This window comes from Schistocerca nitens, chromosome 10 (assembly GCF_023898315.1).
Source record: "Schistocerca nitens isolate TAMUIC-IGC-003100 chromosome 10, iqSchNite1.1, whole genome shotgun sequence".
Classification (NCBI taxonomy): domain Eukaryota; kingdom Metazoa; phylum Arthropoda; class Insecta; order Orthoptera; family Acrididae; genus Schistocerca; species Schistocerca nitens.
In genome coordinates this window covers 45,878,240-45,905,158 of record NC_064623.1, presented here as the reverse complement: position 1 = coordinate 45,905,158, position 26,919 = coordinate 45,878,240, and the positions used below count along the sequence as shown (strand labels likewise).

At 44.5% G+C, this 26,919-nt stretch overlaps 2 protein-coding genes across 2 annotated transcripts in view; one reads left to right on the top strand and one right to left on the bottom strand.

The window, feature by feature from the left end:
• Positions 1-7,047, bottom strand: part of LOC126210431 (uncharacterized) — a 64,897-nt gene extending 57,850 nt beyond the window's left edge. The window contains exon 1 of the mRNA XM_049939665.1: positions 6,988-7,047. The gene's annotated coding sequence lies outside the window, so the exon portion shown is untranslated. The remainder of the gene's footprint in view (positions 1-6,987) is intronic.
• Positions 7,048-17,510: 10,463 nt separating this feature from the next.
• The window catches only part of LOC126210554 (uncharacterized), a 68,005-nt gene continuing 58,596 nt past the window's right edge, over positions 17,511-26,919 (top strand). Inside the window, exon 1 of the mRNA XM_049939811.1 lies at positions 17,511-17,597. The gene's annotated coding sequence lies outside the window, so the exon portion shown is untranslated. The remainder of the gene's footprint in view (positions 17,598-26,919) is intronic.

The following is a 26,919-nucleotide window of genomic DNA, read 5'->3' as shown; positions in this document are numbered from 1 at the left end:
CGTAAAATGGGTTGTGACTTGAACAGAGCTGGCGGGGACGCCAAACACTCGAACAGTATTCAAGAATGGGTCGCAGTAGCGTTCTACACGCCGTCTGCTACATTCCCCCAACTAAAACAAAGTCAAGCATTTGCCTCCAGTGCCACCAGCCTGACGTGATCATTCCATTTCACGTCGCTTTGCGACTTACGCCAAGAAGTGTAATTGATGTGATTGTGTCAAACAGCACACTACTAATGTTGTACCTGAACGGGTTTGGTTTTCCTACTTATACGCATTAACTTAGATTTTTCTACATTCAGAGCAAGCTGCCATTCATCACACCAACTAGCTATTTTGTCTAAAGTGGTCTTGTATCATCCTACAGTCACCCAACGTCGACACCGTCCCGTACTCCATAGCATCATCAGCAAACAGTCGCGGACTGCAACTCAGCCTGTCCGCCAGGTCATTTATACATACAGAGAACAAAAGCAGTACTGTCACACTTCCCTGGGGCACTCCTGACGATACAGTTATCTCTGATGAATACTCACCGTCGAGGACAACGTATTGGGTTGTATTACTTAAGAAGTCTTGGAGCCACTCGCATAACTGGGAAGCCATTTCGTTACCCCGTATCATGATTAACAGGCGGCAATGGGGCACCGTGTCGATCGCTCACCGGATAACTAGGAATCTACCTGTTGCCTTCCATCCATTATTTGAACGATATCATGTGAGACAATGGCAAACTGAATTTCGCACGAGCGATGCTTTCTACATCCGTACTCATTTGTGGACAGAAGCTCTTCTCTCTCTAGAAAATTGATTATATTCGAAATCAAAATGTGTTCAAGAATTCTGCAGGAAACCGATGCAAAGGATTACGCTTGTCAGTTCCTATACTCTTGCTATACTCCTCCACCTCATACAGGAGTGGCCTTTTTTTTCTTTTTTTTTTTTTTCAGGCGCTTGGGGCTTTTCGCTGAGGACGAGATTCGCGATAAGTGCAAGCTAATACGATAGTTCAGGTATACATGCCGACGTCGCAAGGTGAGGATGAAGGGGTGGAGAAAGTATACCAGGATACTGAACGAAAATGCAGTACATAAAGTGAGATGAAAATGTAATAGTCATGGGGGACTGGAAGGCTATTGTAGGAGAAGACAGAAGAAAATGTCAAGGCAAAATATATACTTGGGACTGAGAGAAGAGAGTAAATGAGTTCTGAACAAATTTCAGCTAGTAATGGCGAATACTCTGTTCAAGAGTCACAAGAGGAAGAAGTATACTTAAAAGAGACTGGGTGATACGGAAAGATTTCAGTTAGGTTACATCATGGTCAGGAAAAGATTCTGAATGAGATGCTGGATTGTAAAGCGTACCCAGGAGCAGACATGGACTCAGACCACACTGCAGTGGTGATGAAGAGCACGCTGGAGTTAAATATAATAAATTAGTCAGTAAAAAACAATACGAAATGAAGTATGACTCGGGTTACTAAGGACTGAAGAGATACGCTTGAAGTTCTCTAAGACTATAGATGCTTCAATACGGAATAGTTCACTAAGCAGTACAGTTGAGCCCGCATCTCGTGGTCGTGCGGTAGCGTTCTCGCTTCCCACGCCCGGGTTCCCGGGTTCGATTCCCGGCGGGGTCAGGGATTTTCTCTGCCTCGTGATGGCTGGGTGTTCTGTGCTGTCCTTAGGTTAGTTAGGTTTAAGTAGTTCTAAGTTCTAGGGGACTTATGACCACAGCAGTTGAGTCCCATAGTGCTCAGAGCCATTTGAACCATTTTTTAGTACAGTTGAAGAGGATTGGACGTCTCTAAAAAGGGCAATCACGAAGGCTGGGACGAAGAACATTGATACAAAGAAGGTACCTGAGAAGAAACCATGGGTTTCAGAACAAATGTTTCATTTGATCGGTGAAAGAAGGAAGTACAAAAATGTTTAGGGAAATTCAGGAATACAGAAATACAAGTCCCTGAGGAATGAATTAAAGAGGAAGTGCAGAGAAACTAAGACGAAATGACTGCATGGAAACTGTGAAGAAATCAAAAAGAAATGATTGTCGGAAGGACTGACTCAGCATACAGGAAAGTGAAATTAAAAGCAAGGATGGCATCATTAAGAGTGCAACGGGAATTCCACTTTTAAATACAGAGGAGAGAGTGGATACGTGGAAAGAATTGTGAAGATGTCTAAGAGGGAAAGATTTCTGTGATATGATGGAACAAGAAACAGTTGTCGATTTAGAAGACATGGGAGATCCAGTTTTAGAATCACAGTTTAAAAGGCAGAAAAGATAGATAACTATCCAACAGAATTTCTAAAATCATTGGGGAAGTGGCAACAAAATGGCTATTCACGTTGGTGTGTAGAATGTATAAGTCTGGCGACATAACATTTCACTTTCTGAAAAATATCGTCGACACAGTTCCAAGACTACAGGAGCTGACAATTGCCAGAATTATCACATAATCAGCTTAATAGCTGATGCATCCAACTTGCCGACGAGAATAACATACAGACGAATAGAAAAGAAAATTGAGGATGTGTTAGATGATCAGCTTGGGTTTAGGAAAGGTAAAGGCAGCAGAGAGGCAATTCTGACGTTGCGGTTGATAATGGAAGCAAGACCAAAGGAAAAGCAAGACACGTTCATAGGATCTGTTGACCTACAAAAAGCGCTCGACAGCTTCAAATGCCGAAAGTTGTTCGAAATTCAGATGAAAATATGGGTAAGATATACCGAGAGGCGGTTAGTATACAACATGTAAAAATGCCAGGAGGAAACAAAAAGAGTGGAAGAGCAAGAACGTAGTGCTCAAATGAAAAGGGGTGTTAAATAGGGATGCAAACTTTCGCACCTACTGTTCAACCTATACATAGAAGACGCAATGATGGAAATAAAAGAAGGGCTCAACAGTTGAATTAAAATTCAAGGTGGAAAAATATTAATGACACGATTCGCTGATGACATTGCTATCCGCAGTGAAATGAAGAAGAATTACATGATCTGCTAAATGGAGTGAACAGTATTCTGCGATGTACTCGGCTAATTAGTTTTCTTCGGCGCGCAAAGTGTTATCACGATACGCAGTGACGTTTTCACAGTGAGTAAATCGAAGAAAAACGAAAGTAATCATAGCAGAAATAAGAACAGCGAGAAACTTATCATCAGGATTGGTCACGTAGTAGATGAAGTTACGGAATTCGACTACCTAGGCAGCAAAATAACCATTGACGAATGGAGCAAGGAAGTCATCAAAAGCATACTAGCAGTGGCAAAAAGGGAATTTCTGCCGAGAGAAGTCTACTAATGGAAAAGATAGTCCTTAATTTGAGGAATAAATTTCTGGGAATGAACGTTTTGAGCACAGAATTGTATGGTAGTGAAACACGGACTGTGGGAAAAACGGAGCAGAAAAGAATCGTGGCATTTGAGATGTGGTGCTACAGACGAATGTTGAAAACTGTGTGGGCTGATAAGGTAAGGAATGAGGAGGTACTGCGCAGAATCGGAGAGGAAAGGAATATGTGGGAAACGCTGAGAGCGAGAAGGGACAGGATGATAGGACATCTGTCAATATATCAGAGAATGACTATCATGATACTGAAGGGAGCTGTAGCGGGTAAAAACTGTAGAGGGAGACAGAGACTGGAATACATGGAGCAAATAATTGAGGACATAGGTTGCAAGTGCTACTCTGAGCTGAAGGGGTTGGCACAGGAGAGCAATTCGTGGTGGGAGTCAGAAGACTGATGACTCAAAAAAGGGATGGGGCAAATTCTCCAGAATACTCTCTATAAAGCCGAAGAGGGATTCCATCTAGCCGGCCGGAGTGGCCGAGCGGTTCTAGGCGCTACCGTCAGGACCCGCGCGACCGCTACGGTCGCAGGTTCGAATCCTGCTTCGGGCATGGATGTGTGTGATGTCCTTTGGTTAGTTAGGTTTAAGTAGTTCTAGGGGACTGATGACCTCAGAAATTAAGTCCCATAGTGCTCAGAGCCATTTGAACCATTTGATTCCATCTAGTTAGCGACCTAGACCTAGCGACTGTTTCCAAATATTTCAGCTGCTACTCTACACCTGGGTTATCTACACTCCTGGAAATGGAAAAAAGAACACTTTGACACCGGTGTGTCAGACCCACCATACTTGCTCCGGACACTGCGAGAGGGCTGTACAAGCAATGATCACACGCACGGCACAGCGGACACACCAGGAACCGCGGTGTTGGCCGTCGAATGGCGCTAGCTACGCAGCATTTGTGCACCGCCGCCGTCAGTGTCAGCCAGTTTGCCGTGGCATACGGAGCTCCATCGCAGTATTTAACACTGGTAGCATGCCACGACAGCGTGGACGTGAACCGTATGTGCAGTTGACGGACTTTGAGCGAGGGCGTATAGTGGGCATGCGGGAGGCCGGGTGGACGTACCGCCGAATTGCTCAACAGGTGGGGCGTGAGGTCTCCACAGTACATCGATGTTGTCGCCAGTGGTCGGCGGAAGGTGCACGTGCCCGTCGACCTGGGACCGGACCGCAGCGACGCACGGATGCACGCCAAGACCGTAGGATCCTACGCAGTGCCGTAGGGGACCGCACCGCCACTTCCCAGCAAATTAGGAACACTGTTGCTCCTGGGGTATCGGCGAGGACCATTCGCAACCGTCTCCATGAAGCTGGGCTACGGTCCCGCACACCGTTAGGCCGTCTTCCGCTCACGCCCCAACATCGTGCATCCCGCCTCCAGTGGTGTCGCGACAGGCGTGAATGGAGGGACGAATGGAGACGTGTCGTCTTCAGCGATGAGAGTCGCTTCTGCCTAGGTGCCAATGATGGTCGTATGCGTGTTTGGCGCCGTGCAGGTGAGCGCCACAATCAGGACTGCATACGACCGAGGCACACAGGGCCAACACCCGGCATCATGGTGTGGGGAGCGATCTCCTACACTGGCCGTACACCACTGGTGATCGTCGAGGGGACACTGAATAGTGCACGGTACATCCAAACCGTCATCGAACCCATCGTTCTACCATTCCTAGACCGGCAAGGGAACTTGCTGTTCCAACAGGACAATGCACGTCCGCATGTATCCCGTGCCACCCAACGTGCTCTAGAAGGTGTAAGTCAACTACCCTGGCCAGCAAGATCTCCGGATCTGTCCCCCATTGAGCATGTTTGGGACTGGATGAAGCGTCGTCTCACGCGGTCTGCACGTCCAGCACGAACGCTGGTCCAACTGAGGCGCCAGGTGGAAATGGCATGGCAAGCCGTTCCACAGGACTACATCCAGCATCTCTACAATCGTCTCCATGGGAGAATAGCAGCCTGCATTGCTGCGAAAGGTGGATATACACTGTACTAGTGCCGACATTGTGCATGCTCTGTTGCCTGTGTCTATGTGCCTGTGGTTCTGTCAGTGTGATCATGTGATGTATCTGACCCCAGGAATGTGTCAATAAAGTTTCCCCTTCCTGGGACAATGAATTCACGGTGTTCTTATTTCAATTTCCAGGAGTGTACTTCCTTGCCATCCATGGAGGACTATATGCGACAGTCAGACGACTGTGTGTCTACACGATTGTGTTGCGTGAGTAATTTCTTAAACGCGAAATTTATAGCTTTAGCTTTCCTTTCGCCATCTTCTGTTGCGTCACCTATCTGTTCATCGAGTGACGGGATACAAACCTACGACCAGCTTAGTTAAATTAAGTGTAACTAGAATTATCTCGGATTTCAGCGAGATCTTTCGGTAAGGTATGACGTTGGAAGTTGTTGTATACCTCGCGCACTGATCTTCTTACGGACTCACGAATTTCTACTAACTTTTGTCTGTTAACAATTGCGTGCTCTTTAAACGAGAGCGCAATAATCTCTATTTTCTCAGCATTTTCCGAATGTGATTACTACTTTTCCTCCATTCTGTCATTCAGGTGCAGTTACCGTTGAACTAGATACAACTGACTACGAATTGACTCTTGCTCCGTACTCAACATTTCCCATTTGTGCTTGTGGGCGGTCTATTATTTGATTTAAATGGGTAGTTTTCATAAAGAAATTGTAAGAAATTATGATTTTTTTTAAACAAATGCTTTTCGGTTTACAAAATAGCTCAGAAGGCCGAAATGTTGCACAGCACTTATGTGCGGTTGCATCTCGCCTCCGATTCCTTACAGACTGCCATAGACATGCAGTTATTGGTCTAGCGGCCAAGTACGAAATAATTCCTACACGTTAAATGTATTCGCAATTGCGAATATGAAGAGTTATCAGCTGTAGAATGGAATGACGACAATGAAAACTTGTGCCGGGCCGGGACACGAACCCAGATTTCCCGCTATATCACTAGCGGTCGCCTTACCATTTGGTTATCTGATCCACTTCCAGATGTCGTCAACCATGCATCTACAACCTGTACTCGTACATCTATTATGTATATTCCCGGACAGGTGAGACATTTAAAAAAAAATGGCTCTAAGCACTATGGGACTTAACATCTGTGGTCATCAGTCCCCTAGACTTAGACTAACCTAAGGACATCACACACATCCATGCCCGAGGCAGGATTCGAGCCTACGACCGTAGCAGCAGTGCGGTTCGGGACTGAAGCGCCTAGAACCGCTCGGCCACAACGGCCGGCAAGACATTCTACTTGAAAGTCGCTTGCCCAGTGTCTGCGGATAAATACAATACTGCAGCACCTGTCTTATTATGAATGCAAGTCCAAAGGAACTTTGCATCGTAATTCAGAATAACACACGCACAGCAATATCTTATAATTCCTAAACATGTCTTAGAAACCTTTATCGAGCATCACATCTGCACATGTCCATTAGCCGCTGTGGAAACGTCACTGCGTATCGTGATAACACTCTGCGAGCCGAAGAAAACTAATTAGTCGAGTACATCGCAGAAGACTCTGCACTGAACCACCGACAGCCACATTAGAAACAGTGACTCGCGGAGACGAGTCGAACAGTTCTACGAGGAACGCACCTTGACAGCGCAGACGGACTCCTTGTAGATTCCAGCGTAGTCTCAAGGGTTTCTCCCTTCTTTCCCAACTGACTGCTCCATTTGTGCGACTCGAGCGTTTAAAAACGACTCAAGGAAGGAAACTGCGGCTTCGCTTCGATTGCGTCAGTTCGTAAACGAAATTTTAGGAAGCCCGCACTCGGTGGTGGGAGGACTTGAGATGAGATAGAGAAGGAAGCAGTGGATTAAGTAAGCAAAAATTGAGGATCTAGTTGAAATCCCTGGATAACGCAGGAGGCATTGAATAACGAAGGAGAAAACAGAAAAAATCAGTAAGTGAAGCATCAAAATTCGAGCGTATATCAGAGAGACAAGCTTCTGAATCTTCGTGTAAGATTGACGATCAGACAGCGCGATCAGAACCGGATTCAGACCTAATGGAAGGACCCCATTTCGCATCCACCAGGTTGGATTAAAGAAAGACATCGAAATAATTCAGATTGAATAAAGGAAGGAAGGCCGTGCCCTTTCAAAGGAACCATTCCCGCAACATAAAGTTGCGATTCGGTAAGCAATTCGGGGGTGTGCTGCCAGGTTTGTTACCTGTACGTTCGATCCCCGAGCGAGTATTACGGAAATGATCCGTGAATTCAAATGGTTCAAATGGCTCTGAGCACTATGGGACTTAACATCGATTGTCATCAGTCCCCTAGAACTTAGAACTACTTAAACCTAACTAACCTAAGGACAGCACACCACACCCAGTCATCACGAGGCAGAGAAAATCCCTGACCCCGCTGGGAATCGAACCCGGGAACCCGGGCGTGGGAAGCGAGAACGCTACCGCACGACCACGAGCTGCGGACGATCCGTGAATTCGAACTCGATTCCCTGGAGGGGACGTTCTTTTAGCGAAACACTATCGAAAGTAGAGAACCAACATGTGGGGCAAAGCTATCATATATCTCACGTAAGGACCACAAAGACAAGAAAACGAAAACTGGGCCTCGAACGGAGACATACAGACAGGAAAGGGAACGATAGCAGTGGTGTAAGTTCTTTCCACCATGCACCGTATGGTGTCTTGCGGAGTTTGTGCGAGTGCCTACTGAAAAATAATTCCTCCGAATTTTTTATGAGGATAGTCTTAAAGCTTGTAAATAAAACAAATTTTCTCCATCTTTTCTCTTCACATCTACATGCTAAGTTCTCAACATAATCGTCCTGGCGACGAATACATTCCTCCCAACGAGCGACCAGTTTTATGTTAGTCCTCAGGATATCGTCGCCCTTGGCACTGAAATTAAAATCTTCACTGTTAGGCCGCGTCATATTTCTCAAAACAAGTGGCGTTTCCACCCCTGTGCTGGAATCTTCCTCAGTATCTTGTGGTGTCCACTGCAGTTGGACACTGTCAGAGAATAGTGACAGCTTGTCTTGTAGAGGGGAGTTTTCCCGTGCTTGTGCTGAAGAAGTGGGATTATTGAATGAAAAACCTTGGTCGACTGTTGGTGGAGCGTCTTCAGTGGATACTGAGTGTTTTTCCGTAATAATACCGAAGAAGGGAGCTACTGGCAAAAGCTTGGCGGGCCATCGTCATTGGTTAGAAAGGGTGTTATTTTCCCATAGTTACGCTGGAGAAGAGTTATTAGTTAAAATTCCTCCTGCTGGTATTGCTGGACTCTTGCCATTGGCAAACAGGTAGAGAATGAAAGAGGTAATGTTTATCCAAACTATTATTGTCCTCAGAGGTGGTTTACAGGGCGTTGTTGTATTGCTCGTAATTTTGGAAATTTGTGGTAAGAGCCGGCCGCTATGACCGAGCGGTTCCTGATGCTTCAGTCATGTAGAGAGTGACAATTATTGAACTATATGAAAAGATCTACCTCTGAATCTACATCCATACTCCGAAAGCTATCTGACGGTGTGTGGCGGAGGGTACCTCGAGTACCTCTATCAGTTCTCCCTTATATAACTTAGTAACAAACTACAGCGTGGACACATTTTATTCAACATGTAAACGTCACTGCAGATATTCGGTTATGACACGTTCGATATGCTTGCCATCATTGACGATGGTGTGGCGCAGACGAATAGCGAAATTCTGCATTACCCGCTGAAGTGTGGGAACATCGATGGTGTCGATGACTGTTTTCAGCTCAACAATGGTTTTGGGATTACTGCTGTGGGCCGTCTTTAATACAGCCCCACAAAAAGAGTCGCATGTGTTCAGATCCGGAGAATATAGGTTCGAATCCTGCCTCGAGCATGGATGTGTGTGATGTCTTTAGGTTAGTTAGGTTTAAGTAGTTCTAAATGTAGGGGACTGATGACCTCAGATGTTAAGTCCCATAGTGCTTAGAGCCATTTCAACCATTTGGGGCAAGTTCCTATGGGTCCAAACTGCTGAGGCATCGGTCCCTAGGCTTACACACTACTTTATCTAGCTTGAACAAACTTACGCTAAGGATAACACACACACCCATGCCCGAGGGCGAATTCGAACCTCCGACGGGGGTAAGGGGGGGGGGGGCAGCGCAAACCGTGGCAAGGCGCTTAAGACCCCACGGCTCGTAAGCCGCACCTCAAATGCACTTCCTTGATGGCAAAGAGCCAAGATGCCGGAAGCTATAGGGCTCTTAGACACTTCAATCGCATTTCGGACTTTTCTTCTGTAAATGTTGGTTTCCTTAGCCAACAGCTGTACATTATTGAAGTTGATGTCAAGGCCATAGTTCTCGAGACGTCCGCTAACGTCGATTTCATACTTCACGCTTTGTTTCAGTCGCGTGTGGCGTCTGTGTTCCTTAATACGTTCTCTAGCAGTCCTTCCCCCTTACCGCAGCCACACGTCACCTTACAGAAGCCTACAGTGTGGAGGCAATCAGGTGCATCCATTTTCCGTCGCAAAAAGTCTTTTACTTTGTTTTGGCTGAAGAAAGTGGTCTGAATACCATTTTTCCTTAAAATTCTACTTGTACGCTCAGTGATCTCAGAAACAAACAGTAACTTAAAAGATTGAAAAGGCGCTTCCCCAACCTTCCTATTAGGACAATTAATACTTCGCTCAAAAGTCTTGTTTAGGGAAAAACTTTCAGAGCCGTTGGCCTTCATGGTCTTCTTTAAAAGATCCAACATCTATTACAATCTGTTGCCGTCGCTCATATGGAAGGCACGTGAAGACAGAGCATCCCAGTTGGACGTCTTCAGCTCAGCTCAGCTCAGCGTGTGAAGCTCAGGGCCAGGAATCTGACTGGAGTAGAAGTGTGTTCAGTGATGAGTCTCCGTTTCGAATTGACCCCCTGGCAGTCGCTCGCCTTACGGCCCAACAGCTAGAAGAGATGGTCTGGGGTGACATTTCATTTCGTAGCAGAGCCTCTTAGGTTGTTATCAGCAGCACATCGATGACATTCTACGCCCAATTTTGTTGCCCTTCTTGGCGAGCCATCATGGGCTAACATTTCAGCAAGATAATGCCTACCCCCCACATGGTGAAGGTTTCTACCATTTGTGCTTGCCAATCCGCACCTTGGCCAGCAAGATCGTCGGATCCGTTCCCAACCGAGAACGTTCGAGACATGAAGTGCAGGACCCTCCAAAGCGCCAATTGGACAGAATTTCGCACGAGATCCCGGAGGAGGACATCTGATAACTTCTTGCCCAAGGACCAGAGGTGAACCAACACGCTATTAACTTGCTCAATTTTTGAAGATATTTATCTTGAATGAATCATCCATTTTTTCTTAAATTGTAGTCATTAGTTTTTCTGTAAAAGTAGATCACATCTACCGGTTTCCCTCCCATTCGGATAATTCCTTCATAGTGTGATTATTTATTTTTCTTTTTGTCATAGAGTGTATAAAAATATACATTATTGAAACTTCCTGGCAGACTAAAACTGAGCGCCGGACCGAGACTCGAACTCGGGAACTTTGCCTTTCGCGTACAAGTGCTCTACCAACTGAGCTACCCAAGCACGACTCACTCTCCGTCCTCACAGCTTTACAGTTTTAATCCGACAGGAAGTTTCACATCAGCGCACACTCCATTGCAGAGTGAAAATCTCATTCTGGAAACATCCCCCAGGCTGTGGCTAAGCCATGTCTCCGCAATATCCTTTCTTTCAGGAGTGCTAGTTCTGCGAGGTTCGCAGGAGAGCTTCTGGAAAGCCTGGAAGGTCGGAGGCGAGATACTGGCAGAAGTAAAGCTGTGAGGATGGGGCGTGAGTCGTACTTGGGTACCTCAGTTGGTAGAGCAGTTCCCTGCGAAAGGCAAGGGTCCCGAGTTCGAGTCTCGGTCCGGCACACAGTTTTAATCTGCCAGGAAGTTTCATATCAGCGCACACTCCGCTGCAGAGTGAAAATCTCATTCTGGATATACATTATTCACTGCTCACAAGTAAGTAATTATACTGATATATAATAATCGTGATGCCCAATAGCTGCTTATGTCATGTAGAGAGTGACAATTATTGAACTATATGAAAAAATCTACCTCTGAATCTACATCCATACTCCGGAAGCCATCTGACGGTGTGTGGCGGAGGGTACCTCGAGTACCTCTATCAGTTCTCCCTTATATAACTTAGTAACAAACTACAGCGTGGACACATTTTATTCAACATGTAAACATTACTGCAGATATTCGGATTTAGGTTATGACACGTTCGATATGCTTGCCATCATTGACGATGGTGTGGCGCAGACGAATAGCGAAATTCTGCATTACCCGCTGAAGTGTGGGAACATCGATGGTGTCGATGGTTCTTTTCAGCTCAACAATGGTTTTGGGATTACTGCTGTGGGCCGTCTTTAATATAGCCCCACAAAAAGGAATCGCATGTGTTCAGATCCGGAGAATATAGTGGCCAATCGAGGCTATTGCAAGTGGCCTCTGGGTGCCCCGGTGCCAGAATGCATTCCCAAAAATGCTCCTCCAGAACATTAAACACTCCCCTGTTTCGATGGGATCGAGCTCCGTCTTAGCATGAGCCACATCTTGCCAAAATCAGGGTCGCTTTGGATAATGGGGATGAAATCATCTTCCACAACTTTCTCGTACCGTTCGGTAGTCACCGTGCCATCAAGGAATATCGCAGCGATTATTCCGTGACTGGACATTGCACGCCACACGGTCACCCATTGAGGCTGAAGAGACTTCTCGGTCGCGAAATGCGGATTTTCAGTCCCCCAAATGTGCCAGTTTTGCTTATTGACGGACCCATCCAAATGAAAGTGGGCTTCGTCCCTAAACGAAACCACACAGCGCATACTAATTCCGATCATGCCCCGCAGCCAACCGTGCAGTTTGAACGTCCTACGCAAACAGTTCAGAATTTATCACGATTTTGTTTCATACAGTTCAATGATTGTCATTCAGGCCGCTGGACCTGATGGGATACCAGTTCGATTTTACACAGAGTACGTGAAGGAACTTGCCCCCCTTCTTGCAGCGGTGTACCGTAGGTCTCTAGAAGAGCGTAGCGTTCCAAAGGATTGGAAAAGGGCACAGGTCATCCCCGTTTTGAAGAAGCGACAACAAACAATTGTGCAGAACTATAGACCTATATCTCTAACGTCGATCAGTTGTAGAATTTTGGAACACGTATTATGTTAGAGTATAATGATTTTTCTGGAGACTAGAAATCTACTCTTTAGGAATCAGCATGGGTTTCGAAAAAGACGGTCGTGTGAAACCCAGCTCGCGCTATTCATCCACGAGACTCAGAGGGCCATAGACACGGGTTCACAGGTAGATGCCGTGTTTCTTGACTTCCGCAAGGCGTTCGATACAGTTCCCCACAGTCGTTTAATGAACAAAGTAAGAGCATATGGACTATCAGACCAATTGTGTGATTGGATTGAGGAGTTCCTAGATAACAGAACGCAGCATGTCATTCTCAATGGAGAGAAGTCTTCCGAAGTAAGAGTGATTTCAGGTGTGCCGCAGGGGAGTGTCATAGGACCGTTGCTATTCACAATATACATAAATGACCTTGTGGATGACATCGGAAGTTCACTGAGGCTTTTTGCAGATGATGCTGTGGTGTATCGAGAGGTTGTAACAATGGAAAATTGTACTGAAATGCAGGAGGATCTGCAGCGAATTGACGCGTGGTGCAGGGAATGGCAATTCAGTCTCAATGTACACAAGTGTAATGTGCTGCGAATACATAGAAAGATAGATCCCTTATCATTTAGCTACAAAATAGCAGGTCAGCATCTGGAAGCAGTTAATTCCATAAATTATCTGGGATTACGCATTAGGAGTGATTTAAAATGGAATGATCATATAAAGTTGATCGTCGGTAAAGCAGATGCCAGACTGAGATTCATTGGAAGAATCCTAAGGAAATGCAATCCGAAAACAAAGGAAGTAGGTTACAGTACGCTTGTTCGCCCACTGCTTGAATACTGCTCAGCGGTGTGGGGTCCGTACCAGATAGGGTTGATAGAAGAGATAGAGAAGATCCAACGGAGAGCAGCGCGCTTCGTTACAGGAGGAGGAGGAGGAGGAGGAGGAGGAGGAGATTAGTGTTTAACGTCCCGTCGACAACGAGGTCATTAGAGACGGAGCGCAAGCTGGGGTGAGGGAAGGATGGCGAAGGAAATCGGCCGTGCCCTTTCAAAGGAACCATCCCGGCATTTGCCTGAAGCGATTTAGGGAAATCACGGAAAACCTAAATCAGGATGGCCGGAGACGGGATTGAACCGTCGTCCTCCCGAATGCGAGTCCAGCGTGCTAACCACTGCGCCACCTCGCTCGGTCTCGTTACAGGATCATTTAGTAATCGCGAAAGCGTTACGGAGATGATAGATAAACTCCAGTGGAAGACTCTGCAGGAGAGACGCTCAGTAGCTCGGTACGGGCTTTTGTTAAAGTTTCGAGAACACGTCTTCACCGAAGAGTCAAGCAGTATATTGGTCCCTCCTACGTATATCTCGCGAAGAGACCACGAGGATAAAATCAGAGAGATTAGAGCCCACACAGAAGCATACCGACAATCCTTCTTTCCACGAACAATACGAGACTAGATTAGAAGGGAGAACCGATAGAGGTACTCAAGGTACCCTCCGCCACACAACGTCAGGTGGCTTGCGGAGTATGGATGTAGATGTAGATGTAGGTAATCGTGTTGCTCAGTGGTTGCTTATGTCATGTAGGCAGGTCGGACATTTTCTGACTTTTCAGCTTGCGCTTCAGAGTAGTCATAAAACTGAAAAGACGGCTGTGCTAAATAAATGGATACTGGTTAATAGTCTAATGGAGGAAATTTCCTTTAAAAAGATTGCGTATGTAGCGGGAACGCTGCGAGTGCGCAGTGGTATACTCGCTCTCCTTTCAGAGCGAGTCGAGTTCAGTTGTTCCCGACAGGTAACGAGAGTCTAGTCTGCGAACACACGGACAGGGCGCGCTCAGAGATAACATCAGAGGACTCGTTGGCGAATTTAAAAAGCGTATACGGAGCTTATTTCTGATATCTACCACATACCTGAGGATTCTTCTACTGTCGGAAACACAAGTGTCTTGTTGAGGAGTCTCCTTTGTAAGGTGACTGCTTCTTCCCAGTATGCTACCAACAAACTGAAGTCTGCCACCAGCCTTACCTACAATCTGGTTTACATTTTCATTCCATTTCACATTCCTGCAAACTGTTCCACCCAAATATTTGTATGAGTTCAACGATTCCAACTGACAAGGGGAGGCCGCCAATTGTGAAATTCAAATTCGATTCATACTGCGCATAATAAAAGCTCATGGCCAGAGGTGTAATGTGGCAAAGCACCAAGATGCACTTCTCAGCAGTTGTCGAGAAAATCGACAGTTAAAAGAAACCGCTGCGGTGAAATACTCTCTACGATTAATAAATTTCTACAGCGTCGTGGCGCAGCGATAAGCGCTCGGGTTCGTCTCCAATTGTACCGCCTCCATTTTTCGGTTTGTTTAACATTGTGTACCAAAGCTCTCACGTCCGCACTGATTTTCGACGATGTTATAAGTTGCGCTAGGGACCGCATCTACCTTCTTTCGAAGTTAGCAGGCAACTACGCTGTTATGCGGCGGCTCGTTTCGGCCCATTCAACATCTGTCCTTCAAGTGTAACGAGCGAGTAACGGAGTTTATATTTCATACCTGCCACAGCAAATTTGTGTTCGTGGGGTCTCTATTCTAATTCGAACGTTTGACTTACGCTATACGTATTCGTTTCGGAATATCGTTTCTACGTCTTCCGTTAACTATACGTGGTTAGCATTATGAAGACAATTAATAACATTTATGAAATACAACTTTGTTTGCGGAAAACATAATGATGTTCCAAGTCGCCAGTTTTTCCACGACAAACGACTTTCAACAACTTATTATATGCATAATTGTTGCAACTGATTGCCGGGAATGTGTGTGTGTGTGTGTGCGTGTGTGTGTATACACACATTTGAATTACAAAAATCAAATACTAAAAAAAAAGGTTGCATGGCGCGAGATTCGATCCGGCGACCTTCGGATTACGAACCCGAGCGCTTACCGCTGCGCCACGACGCTGTAGAAAATTATTAATCGAAGAGAGTATTTCACCGCAGCGGTTTCTTTTAACTGTCGATTTCCTCGACAACAGCTGAGAAGTGCATCTTGGCGCTTTGCCACATTACACCTCTGGCCATGAGCTTTTATTATGCGCAGTATGAATCGAATCTGAATTTCACAATTGGCGGCCTCCCCTTGTGAGACGCACAGATATTGTAGTCATAGGATACTCCTTTCTTTCCTCTTGTGAGGTGCATATTTTTATATTTATATTAATGTAAAGCAAGTTGTCAATCTTTGATTATGTAGACCTTATCGCAAAAAGTGTCTCATCACACACTCAAGCGCCAAACAAACTGGTATAGGCATGTGAGATACGTAAACATGGAGAATGCGACGCTGCAGTCGGCAACGCCTATATAAGACAACAAGTGTCTGTTGCAGTTGTTAGATCGGTTACTGCTCCTACAATGGCACGTTATCAAGATTTAAGTGAGTTTGAACGTGGTGATACAGTGGGTGCACGAGCGATGGGACACAGCATCTCCGAGGCAGCAATCAAGTGGGGATTTTTCCGTACGACCATTTCAAGAGTGTACCGTGAATATCAGGAGTCCGGTAAAACATCTAATCTCCGACATCGCTGCGGCCAGAAAAAGATCCTGCGAGAACGGGACCAACGACGACTGAAGAGCATCGTTCAACGTGACAGAAGTGCAACCCTCCCGCAAACTGCTGTAAATATCAATGCTGGAGAGTGTCAGCTTGCGAACCATTCAACGAAACATCATCGATATGGGCTTTCCGAGCCGATGGCGCACTCCTGCACCGTTGATGACTGCACGACACAAAGTTTTGCGCCTCTCTTGGACTCATCAACATCGACATTGACTGTTGACGACTGGAAAAATGTTGCCTGGTCGGACGAGTCTCGTTTCAAATTGTATCGAGCGGATGGACGTGTACGGGCATGGACACAAGCTCATGAGTCCATGGAACCTGCATGTCAGCAGGGTACGTTTCGAGCTGTTGCAGGCTCTGTAATGGTGTGGGGCGTGTGCAGTTGTAGTCTAGATACGACTATGACAGGTGATACGCACGTAAGCATCTTCTCTGATCACCTGCATCCATTCATGTCCATTGTGCGTTCCGACGGACTTGATCAATTTCAGCAGGACAATGCGACAACCCGCACATCCAGAATTGCTACAGAATGGCTCCAGGAACACACTTAGGAGTTTAAACACTTCAGCTGGCCACCAAACTCCCCAGACATGAACATTATTGAGCACATCTGTAATGTCTTCCAACGTGCTGTTCAGAAGAGATCTCCACCCGCTCGTGCTCTTACGGATTTATGTACAGCCCTGGAGGATTAATCGTGGCAACTGCCTCCAGCACTACTCAGACATCAGTCGAGTCCATGCCACGTCGTGTTACGGCACTTCTACGTGGTCGCTGGGGCTCTACTCGATATTATACAGGTGTACCAGTTTCTTTGGCTCTTCAGTCTGCTTAGGAACCTGAGGGCAGCACGTGTGTGCATTTATCACCATGGTCAGCCAATGACCAAGATGGAACCCCCTGACAAACTGTGCGCTCTGACTTTTAATTCTCTCAGTTGTTGTTAGCAGTAACAGAAGCGTCGATTCACATCTCAGTGCTTCGTCCTGCCAGTATTCTATTTGGCACAAGGACCTCTAGCAAGTTCCGGATAACTTATAATGCTAGTAATAAGTTAATTATGTAGTTCTACAAGTTCTACCACTTCATTTCACAGGGCCACCCATTCCCATTCTCCAGCAGTTCACGTCAATTCCAGATGCGCACGAGCGTATTAAGCCGTAGCAGCGTCCCACACAACTACTTGAGGAACATCCGTCATCGGTCGCTATCTCCTTCTGGTACAGGACGTTGAGACGACGAGAGACATATTAAGCACACTTTGCTGGAAGTGGGTTTGCGGCCGCAGTTGAAAGGGTGGGGGAATCGTGGAAGCGATAGCGGTACATCACACAGGAGCCAGAGGTCTGTGTAGCAGCAGACGCTACTGGAACTACGTAACGCCACATACACGACAAGCGAGGGAGACCTCAGGATCTTAAACCGTGAGTAAGCGATCCTTTGTTCAGAAGATGTACGGGGTGTTCAAAATGATTGTTAGCCGCGCGCGCCGTATGATTGTTCGCCTGCCTGGGTTACTTTCCTTCAAGTGGACTCTCCCAACGTTCCACTGTTTCGTTTATCTCAGCCAGCGTCAGTACTAGCGTTGGTGTGTGTCGTTACGTGTTGACGTGAACGTTTTAGTTCCTTTGTTCGTTTGTTTCGTTTTTGTCACTGTTAAAATGCTTAACCATTGAAGAACGTGTGTTTTTAGTCGTACAAGTGTTCAAAGTTGGCAGTAAATACACAGTTTCAGTTCGTCAAACATTTAATTCAGTTTTCCTGGAGGCAACACTCCCACATCGCGATACTGTGCGATATTTAATCAACAAATTTCGAAGTACGGGTTCTGTGACAGATGCACCGAGAAGTGGTCGTCCTAGCTTTTTGTCTGAGGATAAACTACTCGATATTTCCGATAAAATGTTCATGAGTCCCAACAAGTCAGTAAGAAAACTCACCCAGGGAATCGATGTTAGTGTCGGAACGGCCCACACAGTTGTTGGTTGGTTGGTTTGTGGGCAAATACTGATCATGGCAAGAGATTGCATTATTGTCAATGGTTCAAAAATTTCGTTCAACAAAATGGAAGGGATATTCTTAATGAAACGTTTTTCACAGATGAGGCGTGGTTTCATTTATCCGGGTACATGAACTCGCAAAATTCTCGTATGTGCAGTACTGCAAATCCATTGTGAATTCATGAGGAACTACTTCATTTTGTGAAAATAGGAGATTGGATTGCAATTTCTAGACGTCGGATTGTAGGTCCCATATTTTCCAAGGAAACAATAAACGCACAATGATACTGCAGTGATATTCTGGACCCATTCATAGGAGAACTTGTGTTAAGTGAAATACTAAACGGTTATATTCAACAAGATGGTGCAACCGCGCATACAGCTCACGTTTCAATGTCACTGCTTGCTGATGTTTTTCGTGATCACAGAATTTCACAGGGACTTTGGCCTCCACGATCGCCTGACCTAACACCACTTGACCTTTTCTTATGGGGTGCAGCGAAAGCAACTGTCTATAAAAACCGTCCAAAATCCATCGATGAATTGAAAACTGCAATATCCACTTTCACTGCTTCTGTTGCAGAAGAAATGTTACAGCTTGTGTTTGGAAACATGATTAGAAGAATTAAATTGTGTATTCAACAACAGGAGGGACACTTTCAACATTTAATGTGAAAATTTGTAAATAAAAATGAATATTCAGTTAGTTAATAACTTTTATTTCAATGAGTTTCATTTCGGTATATTCACTGCGGCATACGGCACGCGCGGCTAACAATCACACGGCACTGCCGAGAAACTTTTCCAACACCTCGTAGTTACTTATATGCTCTTACAACAGACACCATACTCTACTTTTTTTTTAAAAAAAAAGAAAAAAGAGCCATTCCTTGCGCTCTTGTTATTGTCATAAATGGAATCAATGTAAAGGGTAGGCTGTTTGGCGTTCCTCTCACTTGACGTTAAAAATCAGTTAGATGCGAAGACCCAAGATCCATATTATGGATTAAATTGGCTGCAGACCATTCCATGAGATTGGTGCCAGAGTTCACTTGTACTATGTTCCGTGTTTCAAGTAATAAATCAAAACATCTATCTGAACTATGTGGTTTTTTAGTAAACACAGTTCAAGGAGTTCGAAATTTACAGTAACAAATATCGGCCATGTTTTTTTTCACTGTTGCCAACTTAATTAAGGAAGGCCTTCACAAAAAAAGGAAAGTACTGGACGTTTTAACCACATACCGCAACAATAAGTCATAACTGCCTGCGTTATCCCTTACAAATCTTTGTACAGACATTCCTCTATCCACCATATCAAGGGATGTGAGATAAGAAAACCAAAATATAAGCATGTACTTCTTGTAAGAATTACGCTTCCTGGTGGCAAGCACTACGTCATTTAATATTATTTTAAATACAGGAGAGATTCTCGTTTGTATATTAAATCCATCGGAAACTGTACTAGTGTGATTGCATCAATACTTGAGTCTGTTATTGCTTCCACGACTCGTTCTGCCATCTTAGCAAAATCAAGTAAACGTAATTTGTACAAACTTTAGAACGAATGTGAAATGACGTATAAAATGTCTCGTCCCGAAGGAACTGTTATACTGATTGCAAACCTGGTTTTAGATTTTGCGTGTCATCCATAATTACACACTTATGGAGAACCTGATATTATGATTAATATTTTATCACTTTAATTCACCTGTTATGTTTGGATGCCAGCTGTGTGTGTAAAAGATTATCTTTTGTACTCTAGAATCAGTTGAGTCAGAGTTACTTTTGAAAACAGTCTTTTAACTGGATTTAAATACTGGGTAACATATCCCTATCTGATTACGTGATACTACAGTTTTGAAATTACCCAAAACAGAAGGTCCCACATAGACCTTTTTATCCTGTCGTGATATTTAGTTATTATTAATCCTCACTCTGTTATCTGCAACTTTTAGAGAGAGTGGACTGTAATCAGAAGAGTCGAAGGATATGAAACGCGGTCAGTAGTTGAAAAGGGAGTGAGCCATGGGTGTAGCACATGGCTGTCTTATTCAGTCGGTACAAGAACAAATCAGTGATGGGAAGTACGGAGAGATCTTGGTGAGGGGATTAGCCTTCAGGTAAAAGACTTGAAAACATTCAGGTTTACTAACAATATTGCAATTAATTAAATTAAAAATGCCTTCGAACGGAGTGGAGAGTGTTTAAAACAATGGTTGTAAAATGAATATCAAGAAAACAAAAATGAAGCTAGTGGAAAATAGGCTAATAAATTCAGGCGATACGGAAGGGATTAGTTTAGGGAATAAGACACCAAGCGCAGCAGACGAGTTTTGGTATTCGGGAAGAAAAATAGCGAACGATGCAGGAGAAAAAGATGTAAAATGGAAACTCCAAATAGAAAAAAAAATCTTGTCTGGAGAAGAGGAATTAATTGACACTGAAAAACTTGAAAGTCTCATACTAAGGCATTTTGCTGTTGTGTCCGTCTGCTTTGGTGGACAACAATTGTTCACATTGGTTTGGTAGAATACGTTCATTTAACAAGAAAGAATACGTCTTATCCGAAGTGCATTGACTACAACGTAAGAATCAATTATGTAAAAAAGGCTGTCCCTTCTGAAATGTTTTCTTCAGGCAGTTCTCAGGAGGAGAAATGCGTACCATCACGTTCCCTTCGCCATTGCGGCTTATGGGTATCGCGACATTGCTGCTCGCGTTGGTCGAGATCCAATGACTGTTAGCAGAATACGGAATCGGTGAGTTCTGGAGGGTAATGCGGAACGCCGTGCTGGATCCCAACGGCCTCGTATCACTAGCAGTCGAGATGACAGGCATCTTATCCGCATGGCTGTAACGGATCGTGCAGCCACGTCTCGATAGCTGAGTCAACAGATGGGGACGTTTGCAAGACAACAACCGTCTGCACGAACAGTTAGACGACGTTTGCAGCAGCATGGACTACCACCTCGGAGAGAATGGCTGCGGTTACCCTTGACGCTGCATCACAGACAGGAGCGCTTGCGATGGTGTACTCGACGACGAACCTGGGTGCACGAATGCCAAAACTTCATTTTTTCGGATGAACCCAGGTTCTGTTTACAACATCATGATGGTCGCACCCGTGTTTGGCGACATCGCGGTGAACGCACATTGGAAGCGTGTATTCGTCATCGCCATACTGGCGTATCACTCGGCGTGATGGTATGGGATGCCATTGGTTACACGTCTCGGTCAACTCTTGTTCGCATTGACGGCACTTTGAACAGAAGACGTTACATTTCAGATGTGTTACGACCCGTGGTTCTACCCTTCATTCGATCCCTGCGAAACCCTACATTTCAGCAGGGTAATGCACGACCGCATGTTGCAGGTCCTCAAATGGCTCTGAGCACTATGGGACTTAACATCTATGGTCATCAGTCCCCTAGAACTTAGAACTACTTAAACCTAACTAACCTAAGGACATCACACAACACCCAGCCATCACGAGGCAGAGAAAATCCCTGACCCCGCCGGGAATCGAACCCGGGAACCCGGGCGTGGGAAGCGAGAACGCTACCGCACGACCACGAGATGCGGGCTTGCAGGTCCTGTAGGGGCCTTTCTGGATACAGAAAATGTTCGACTGCTGCCCTGGCTAGCACATTCTCCTGATCTCTCACCAATTGAAAACGTCTGGTCAATGGTGACCGAGCAACTGGCTCGTCACAATACGGCAGTCACTACTCTTGATAAACTGCGGTATCGTGTTGAAGCTGCATGGTCAGCTGTACCTGTACACGCCATCCAAGCTCTGTTTGACTCAATACCCAGGCGTATCAAGGCCGTTATTATGGCCAGAGGTGGTTGTTCTGGGTACTGTTTACTCAGGATCCATGCACTCAAATTGCGTGAAAATGTAATAACATGTCAGTTCTAGTATAATATATTTGTCCAATGAATACCCGTTTATCATCTGCGTTTCTTCTTGGTGTAGCAATTTTAATGGCCAGTAGTGTATTTATTCACAACCGATACAAAAGAGTTACATGTTTTCACCTGTTACTGTCCTTCAAAGTTGTCACCAGTGTTTCGTAGAACCCGTTGCCGTTACTCGCTAATAACAGTATTTTGTTATTCCGAATAACATCTCGAATGATTGTCACATAAGCGGTGACATAAAGGTAGAAAATTCATGTTTTTCAGTCTAGAAAGCTCTATGCAACAGAAACTGCAGATCATTTCGCCATTTTCATTGCGAAATTGCCGGTTTATTGATGTCTGGGGTAATAATAGAGGGCTGTTTGCCTGGGTTGTCTGCTAGCATAGTGAAAGGTGTCTGCTACTGCAAGGGACGTCTGGTTTGTTTTCGGTTCTAATCTCGATGGAGGCAAATAGACTATCAGTAAAGCAATTTTAAGAAAATCTCGCGCCCCCAATACGTTTATTGCTACATTTATTCTGTACTGGCGCCCTGTGGATATCAATATGAGACTCCTGTGGAATTTCGTACTTGTTGCTGCCTTCCTTTTTCCGATTCTGTCAATAACTGAACTGACTTACGTGTGGCACTGAATGATTTTTAACTGAATTTCGTTATGAATCTTCACGCATTGCTAAATTTGCACGCTTTGATGGTAGGTCAGCAACGGTAATCCAGTATGACTGGTCTGAACGTTGACACAGACCATTTCGGGGCCGAATGCGCATAATATTTTGCTAATTCGTCTCGACCTGCGGTACTTCGTGTTACTAAAAATTATGTTATCTCGATAATCTGAAATTCGTTTTTATTAGTACAGTTCATACTAATTAGCGTTTCTTCTTTCATTTATATCTTATATTTAAGTGTTGTGTTTAACACACTAATCAGCATTAAAATAGTCTTACACATGATTGAAAACAGTCTGACAAAATTCGGATAGTTTGTCAATTTCACGCCTGTGCATAGTATGTTGGTAGCACTTCGTCGCCTTGCCTGTTATGCTGTGTAGCGGACTTTAAAGCTGTGCGGATCAGCATAACGAAAAGGCGAGGTGTCTCGCTCGTTTTGTTCACCACGTCTGTACACTAAAGTGCGTGACCAAACATGCAGCTGTTTAAGGATGGACAAAAGAATAGCGAAGACCGCTAACAAACGACCATAGTGAAGCAATCATTACAGAGTTCTGTTCCTCAATCGGTGTAAACGGAACCTTCATAGGAGCACTTAGCTGTCCGTCTCTTTGTCCGATTGTTAAGATACCTTTTTCTCAGGAATGGGTTGATGTACCAAGTTGAAATTTATGTTCATACAGTCAGGCAGCAGTAGCCGGCCGAAACAGACGCAGCAACAGGAAAGCAAACGATTTTGTGCCATTTTACGAGTTCCTAACCAGAAGCGAATTGTGCCGTTTTATCAGTATACTTTGGTAGTTTAGTTTCTCGAATTTCTACGTGTTAATGAAAAGTTTAATAGACACATTCCTCTCGTTTTCGTTTATAGCGGAAAGTAAATCAATTTCGTGACTTCTTACAAGTTCCTAATCAGTTCCTTTGGTAGTTAAGTTCTTGCGTTTTCCTCGGTGTCTACGTGTAGTGTTCAGTAGCGCGTGTCGATTGTCCTTTGTTTGTCTGTGTAGTGTAGTTTTCCACAGTCTTTGGTATGAATAGGGATTGTGATTGCTGCGTTGCGGATGCAAGCCGAGTTGGTGACACTTTATTCCCAGCTCAAGGCTGTGATGGCTTTGGTTACACAGCTTGAAGCTGCAGTGGATGATGGGCATCATTGTTGTGGGCCGGTCGTGGGGATCGAATGGACGTCCAGCACGTCTGAGAACTCCAATCGGTCTGCGCGAATGGCCAGCAAGCTGAAAAGTACAAGGAAAACTCGAGTGCAGTTTCAAACACGTACCTGACTCGTACATTTATAGTTGTTGGTGTCTTCAATTTACCCTCGATATGTCTGCAAAAATACATTATTAAATCCGGAGGCAGGCATAAAACATCGTCCAAAATTATGGTAAACGCATTCTCTGACAATTATTTCGAGCAGTTAGTTCATGAGCACTCCAGAATAGTAAACGGTTCTGAAAACATGCGCCGGCCGCGGTGGTCTAGCGGTTGTAGGCGCGCAGTCCGGAACCGCGCGACTGCTACGGTCGCAGGTTCGAATCCTGCCTCGGGTATGGATGTGTGTGATGTCCTTAGGTTAGTTAGGTTTAAGTAGTTGTAAGTTCTAGGGGACTGATGACCACAGATGTTAAGTCCCATAGTGCTCAGAGCCATTTGAACCATTTTTTTGAAAACATGCTTGAACTCTTAGCAAACAAGTAATCCTGATCTAATAACGAACATCAAAACGGATACAGGGATTAGTGAACACAGGGTTGTCGTAGCGAGACTGAATATTGTAACTCCAAAATCCTCCAAAAATAAACGAAGTATGTACCTATTCAAAAAAGGAAATAAAAATTCTCTTCACTCCTTCCTGAGAGACAATCTCCACACCTTCCAATTTAACAATGTACCGGTAATTGTAGACCAGATGTGACTTGAATTCAAAGAAAATGGGAGACTTATACCAAATAAATTAACACACGAGGAGCTGACGCCAAATTTAAAAACGCAAAATCTCCATGATTGGCAATCATTTACAGAATGACTGACTCCCACCACAAATTCCTCTCCTGTGCCAACCTCTTCATGTTACAGTAGCACTTGCAACCTACGTCCTCAATTAATTGCTGGATGTATCCCAATCTCTTCCTCTACAGATTTTGACCCCTACAGCTCCTTCTAGTACCATGCAAGTCATCCCCTCATGTCTTAACAGATTTCCTATCATCCTGTCCCTTCTCCTTATCATATTTTCCACATGTTCCTTTCCTCCCCCATTCTCCGCAGATTCTCCTCATTCCTTACCTTACCAGTCCATCCAATTTTTAACATCAAATACTTCGATGCTCTTCTATTCCGATTTTTCCACAGTCCATGTTTCACTACCATACAACGCTGTGCTCCAAATATACATTTTCAGAAATTTCTTCCTCAAATTAAGCCTATTTTTTATACTAGCAGACTTCTCTTGGCCAGGATGCCCTTTGTCGCAGTGTCAGTCTGCTTTTGATGTCCTCTTTGCTCCGTCCGTCACTAGTTATTTTCTTGCCATGGTAGTAGAATTCCTCAACTTCTAGACCAACAATCCTGATGTTAAATTTCTCGCTGTTCTCGCTTCTGCTACTTCTCACTACCAGAAAAAACTCGAAATTTTATGAAATTCTTATTCAGCAGGTCCATCAAGGGACGAATTTTGAAACGTTTGTCACTTTCGTCAGCTGGGATTCTATACAGATGTGTGTTATCACTGAAGATTCCGCTTGGTTTACAGATATCTGATATGGTTTATATATTGTCGTATGCAACTTATATCAAGACATATACCTTTCGTTCCAATATCAGTGTTCTTGAGGGAGAGCAGTATAGCTAAAAACTTTTTATGGATTCGTTGAATAACTCATGAAATACTCTGTGTAGCATGTCAGATCTTATCGCTCGAAATCAAGATTCAGTACTTGTTCATCAAAAAATTCTGCAAAGCACTCAAATGTAGATTTTCTTTTGACGCTGCTACCAAATTGCATTTACGCTGTTCCATTCCTCACAGATCGGGGTAGGTTTTACTGTAAGTTGCATCATATGTCGTCCAATTGAAGGGAATATTAGCTTTCTTTTTCTTTTTGCAGTTTTTACTGCATTTTTCTCGTCCTCCCTTTCTTCATTAACATGAACTTAGAGGGTACCTAGCACCTCAGTTGGAAGGGTATCTTCCAATGCATTTTTATGAATGTCATAACAGTCAGACGTGTCATATCTGCGATCTGGAGAGAGCTCAGTCATGTCCGTGGTCTCGTTCACTTCACATTCATCATCAGAAGAAGCCATGAAATTGGGATCATATAGAATTTATTCAATTTCCCTTATATGAAGCGCTTTATAGTGACACATTGTGGCTGGGGAGAAAAGAAAATGACCCTCAAATTGGGATAGAAATTCAGAGAACCCTCACGGGAAAATAAAATAAGCCTTGGAAATAAAGCAGCGATGAACATCTTTTAAAACCATTACAGAATATGCCAGTACATAGCTGCCGGAAGCTTTTTACGTAACCAAGTAAGTGTGCTGTTTTGAAAATGTTCAACTCTTGTAACTCTGAGAAACTTTACTTCTTCACACAAATAACCCTCTACAGGTCACTTGTTGAAGAACAGCTGACTAGCAATCGACGCTCAAGCTTGACAAAAGTTCAGATAACATGGCAAGATAGTAAAAATACTACAAAAATAATTACAAATATTAAATTTCCGCTGTAACAGCGAAGGTCCAGATGGGAATCATGGCAGTTAATGGGTTAATATCTTCCCTTCTGTGTGCCACACTACACACTTTAGAATTTGTACACTGTTTAATGCGTTGGTACATTGAGCCTTGCGCATTTTAGAAGTCTTAAGTACACTCCTGGAAATTGAAATAAGAACACCGTGAATTCATTGTCCCGGGAAGGGGAAACTTTATTGACACATTCCTGGGGTCAGATACATCACATGATCACACTGACAGAACCACAGGCACATAGACACAGGCAACACAGCATGCACAATGTCGGCACTAGTACAGTGTACATCCACCTTTCGCAGCAATGCAGGCTGCTATTCTCCCATGGAGACGATCGTAGAGATGCTGGATGTAGTCCTGTGGAACGGCTTGCCATGCCATTTCCACC